The sequence below is a fragment of the Mustela nivalis genome (assembly GCF_964662115.1).
Source record: "Mustela nivalis genome assembly, chromosome: 7".
NCBI lineage: Eukaryota > Metazoa > Chordata > Mammalia > Carnivora > Mustelidae > Mustela > Mustela nivalis.
This window is the reverse complement of record NC_139026.1, coordinates 92424581-92429662: the sequence shown is the minus strand read 5'-3', so window position 1 is coordinate 92429662 and position 5082 is coordinate 92424581. Positions and strand designations below refer to the sequence as shown.

The 5082-nt window shown below is 55.5% G+C and overlaps 1 pseudogene across 1 annotated transcript; it reads right to left on the bottom strand.

The window, feature by feature from the left end:
• Positions 1-782: 782 nt before the first annotated feature.
• Positions 783-2726, bottom strand: LOC309868839 (Golgi-associated RAB2 interactor protein 4 pseudogene; annotated as a pseudogene). Its single transcript has one exon. The product of its transcript is annotated as a Golgi-associated RAB2 interactor protein 4 pseudogene (transcript).
• Positions 2727-5082: the final 2356 nt, after the last annotated feature.

Sequence of the window (5082 nt, the reverse complement as noted above, 5' to 3'; positions counted from 1 at the left end):
TACACTATCTCTGTCACATCCCACTCTATTGTCAGTTGTGCTGATGGTAATTTGGGCTGCTTGCAGTGTTTTGCTACTTTTTGCTATAAACGTTCTCAGTGCCTTAGCAAGTTCTTTCCTTGGTATATACCCTGGGTATAACAGGTTCTAGGTCTAGCTGAGAATATTGCCAGCACAGGCTGCTGCTCCCCTCTGCTGGCACATGCTGGCAGATCCCCAAAGATGACTAGTCCCCCCCCCCCATTCTTTCTTTGTCCCTGTTCTTTGTCTATGGACCTTCAGGGGTAGGAACATTCATTGAACTAGAGAAATGGGGGAGGTGGAGCTTTCTCGGCCATAGTATACTTTCAACTGTGGCCCGGAGAAACAAGCCAGACAGGCCTTGAGGCAGGATGCTTTGGCTCTGAGCATGGGTGTCAGGTGGGGGCGGTCCTCGACTGGACCCTTGGGTCTTAGGTGGCAGGCCCCCTGTGAGGTCACCACTGGGCTGCAGGACCTAGAAATTCAAACACGATGCAGCAATGCAATTTTTTTTTTTAATTTTTAATTTTATTTATTTATTTATTTATTTTTTTTATGTCTCCTGGGAGAGGTCCCCCAGCTGCCCAATATCTGGGCCTAGGAAGTTCCATCCCTCCATGACCTCAGATGTCCGGCTCCCTGCGCTCTCCAAGCCCTGGCTGCTCGCTGCCGCCTGGGCGATGGCCTCCACACCACACCGCTCGTGTCCGCAGTCTTCTCCCCCATGGCCACGTCTCTGCGGTGTGGGGAGGCCGCGCGCCTCAGGCAGTGAGGCTGACTCTCAGGTTCCTCAGGAACCCGCGGATCCTGCCAAGCATCTTGGTGCCTGAGCCCGACCTGCCGGCGGAGAGGCTCCGCCCCGACTTGTGGGAGGTCCGGGAGTCCTTGGCGCTGGGGGCGTGGCTGAAGCCTTGTTCCGGGGCGCGCCTGCCGCGCGCCGGGCTGCTGCGGCCCTTGTCCTCCTTGGGCTCCCGCGCGGCTCCGTGGCTGCCTAAGGAGCGGCTGGAGTCCGCCGGGGTGATCTTGTGCCCCGGGGCCTTGTGGCGGCTGTCGGCGGCCCTGCGGTGGCGGGAACTGCGGGGGGCTCGCTCCTCCTCCCAGCGCTTGCGGGGCGGCCTTCCCGCCGGCTCCCCACTGCCCGCCGAGCTCGGCGCGTCCGAGAGGAGCTGGCCTTCCGACGCGTCCCCAGCGGCTTCTCCCGCAGGCTTGCCGGCAGCTACGGGCCCGGCGAACGCCAGGCATCTGCCGGCTTCCCCCGCTGCGAACTCTGCTGCTGTCCCTGCCGCCGCCACTGCCGCGGCTGCCGAGGCCTCCCTGGCGGCCGCCGCCTCGTTCGTGGCCCCTGCTGCCGACTCCCTGTAGAGCCCCGGGCAGTTGGGGGCAGCGACAGTGGGCACGCTGTTGGGTTTTGGGGGGTCCTGAAAGGTCTCTTCTCCGCCAGCAAAAGCTGCAGAGGTGGCCCCGGCCACCTCAGAGCCCTCGTGGAGGCTCCTGACACTGACCTGGTCCTGATCTATTTCGAAATCTGAGCCTGCTGCGTTCCTCCCGTCGTCGTCCTCCAGCAGAGGCATGTCCAGCATGTCCTCTGCTCGAGCGGCGTCGGTTCTGCTGTGAGTGGGCACCGGCGGCGGCCTCAGTACCTGGATAATGCTCTCCCAGTAGGGGAAGAGGTCTTCCTGTGCATCCAGTGGGGGGCTCAGCTGCAGGTAGCAGGAGCGGCCGGTGGCGAATTTGAGGCGAAGCATTTGTTTTTCCCGGTCGTGAACAGAAAGCCTCACAAACTTCAAGGGAAGGAGCCTGGTGAGCTCCAGGGTCGTGGAAGCCTTGCGGCCTTTTCCCTTGGTGGCCTGGCCCTGGTCGGAGTACTGTTCACAGCCGGTGGCCGGGCGGGCCAGCAGCAGGACATCTGGGAGCGGGAGGATGGGGCTGGTGGATGCGATGCCCACGGTCATCATTCGGACTCGGTTGTGCACGTCGACGACTTCCCCTCTTTTGGTGACCTGCACAAAGTCGCTTTCGAGCATGGGTGCGTATTTTAAAAGGTCATATTCTCCCTTGCGCAGTTGTCGCTGGAGTTTCCCCATGGCGGTGTTGAACATGCCCACCCTGGAGGCGCTGTGGGCCGTGTGATAAGGCGTCAGAGACTCCATGTTTATTAGTTGGTAGCACAATCGGGCCGGCGAGGGGTGGGCGTTGGTCTGGGGGCCGGTCCCTGGAGCTCCTCCTCCTCCTCGACCTCTGTTGGGTTGGCAGAGCGTGCAGCCCCCCTCCTGCTGCACGCGGCTGGCTCTGTGGCAGGGGTCCCAAATCCACCCCGCGCCCCACAGGCCACAGGCCACAGGCCCCCGCTTTGTCTCAGAACCTCCCAGAGACAGGGGTCAGGGTGGGGGGGATCTGAGGGTGACCGAGGGGACGGTGGTGGGTGCTGGGATGTCAATCTGGAAAGTTAAGAGCTTGCAGTTTGTAGTGTGAAGTGCAAACTGAAGTCTTGGGGAGAGACTAAGCACTCTCTCAGCCTGCACCCCTGAGCGGCCCTATTTATCCTCTGCTGCCCTCTGTGACCTGTCACGCTGTCACATACCCCTTAGTGACACCCCCCTCAGGGCAGGGTCATCATCCTGCCCCCAAATGTCCCATTGCCCCCACAGAGGACAGGCCCACCCTGCCAGGGACCCAGGCGGGTATCCAAATAAAAATGTCTTCAAATGGAACAATTTTGTGTGGGGAATTTTTTTTTCCCTCCCCCAAATTCGGAAGATTTAGCAACTGGACAAAATCCATAGGAATTACTATAAGATGATGGGTTGGCAGAGTGTGCAGCCCCCCTCCTGCGGCTCTCGGCTGGCTCTGTGTCAGGGGTCCCACATGGATGGAGGAGGCACCATCCATCTCTATGCCCTTGCAGGGTATATGGGATATGTTTGAACCATTTGAGCTCTTGGTTTCGTTTCATCCAAGAACCCAGAATTGGCAGTCTTGACCCTTAACCTGTTCCTTCATAAGATTGCAGTAGACATGGCTGCTAGCAGCCATTAAGAGCCATTAATGATGACATTAAAAACGGCCTCCCAGTGGGGCGCATGGGCGGCTCAGTGGGTTAAAGCCTCTGCCTTCAGCTCAGGTCATGATTCCCAGAGTCCTGGGACCAGCCCCACATCGGGCTCTCTGCTCCAAAGGAAGCCTGCTTTCCCCTATCTCTCTGCCTGTCTCTCTGCCTACCTGTGATCTCTGTCTGACAAATAAATAAAATCTTTAAAAAAACAAAACAAAACAAAACAAAGCAAAAACGGCCTCCCCTAGGCACCAGGCCGTGTTCTCCGCATACGACCATGAGAATCCCATCAGGTTTGGTACGGTTCCCACTGCCCCGTTTTATGAAGAGAGTGAGGGGACATCATCAGCCTAACTTCACAGAACTAATGGTCGTAGAGGCCATGTTCATGGGCAGGTCTGGCGGATTCTAAAGCCTTGTTGGGAACCACCATAGTACTTCGCTCCACAAAGCTTGGGCCAGCCACAGGTTTTAAACCAGACTGATTGAAGACCTTTCTGCGGCACTGTCGGAAGTGGCATGACTCCCTGCATGTGTATGTGTTATGGAGAGAACCTAAGACGCTACTTCAGACAGCGGCTGGGCAGAATTGGGGATTAAATGTTACAGGGGGGCATCTTGGTTCCTCCCCTCGCTTATGCTTCCACAAGCAGCCCATCTGTGGAAACCTGGTTATTGTCTCCTAAGACCACCACCCCCCCCACCCAGGTTTTCGTCCCTTCTCCTCCAGTGAAATGAAGCAGGGGGTGGCGGGGGGAGTGCTGAGATGTCATCTGCGATTCCAAGAGCTTGCCAAGCAGCCTCCCTGGGCAACAGGAGTGCTTTGGAAGCAGCAACACCTGTGGGGAGCAAGTACCCTTGTCCTTCCTGCCTTCCTGCCCCTCCCACACAGCTAGCCGCAGAGTATGTGATTTCCAAACTGTTGCTTGAAAGTTCCAGAAGGATTTTCTGCTCCCAAGGCTCGTATCTCCCGGTTTGAGGTTTTGCCCGAAATCCGACATTTGGGATTCATTCCTTGACAATCAAGGTCTTTCTGTTAAAACGCACACATGTGTTCATCCACAGGTGAAAGGACAAATAAAAGGTGGTCTAGCCATACAGTGGGATGTTATTCAGCTGTAAAAAGAAAATGAGGTACTGCTACGTGCTACAACAGGGATGAATCCTGAAAATAGGATGCTAAGTGCAGGAAGCCAGAGGCAAAACGGCCACATACTGTGTGATTTCATTTAGACGAAATGTTCCAGAAGAGGCAAATCCATAGCTATATTAGAGGCTGACTGGAGGGAGGGGAGTGTAGGGAGCGACTGCTTAATGAACAGGACCGGGATTTCCTTTGTGGGGATGAAAATTCTGGAACTAGATAGTGGGGATGGTCTCACAGCATTGTGAACGTACTGAGTTTCACTCTCTCTAGAATGGGTACGATGGTAAACTTGATGTTGTAGTTTCTCTGTCTCTTCCACAATGCACATATACATTCCTGCTTGGAACCCTTTAGAAAGGTCAGTGGCGTGACTCAGCTTTCCATTTCCTCATCTATAAAATGGGGTAAGAGCTGCCGTGAGGATTCAACGAGATAATGCACGTGAAGTGTTGAGCGTATCGTGGAACTCAATAAATCGTAGCTGTTGTAATCATTCATCCTCCACTGACCCTTCAAGCGTCGGTGCAGCTTCCTTCCTGAGAGCAGTTTTTGAGAAGACAAACTGAGACGCTTCTGGGGTTAGAGCTACTATGAGAACACAGAAGGATGCTCAATGGGCAAAACTGGCTTCTTCTGAGTCCCGGCTTCAGGCAGAGCCGTGAACACACAGAGAAACTGAGCACAACCAGAGTAGGGGATGCAGCAAGAGGAAAGGCTTAATATGGGTTTGGGTTTCAAGGGTTTGTTCCAAGCCCACGGGGAGAAAGTGGGATAAAGATGGAAAATAGCATTTTAGCTCTTGGCAGAAAGTGCAAGTTTTAATTCCAGAATCCCCTGGGGCCAGAATCCTTTAGAACGCCCG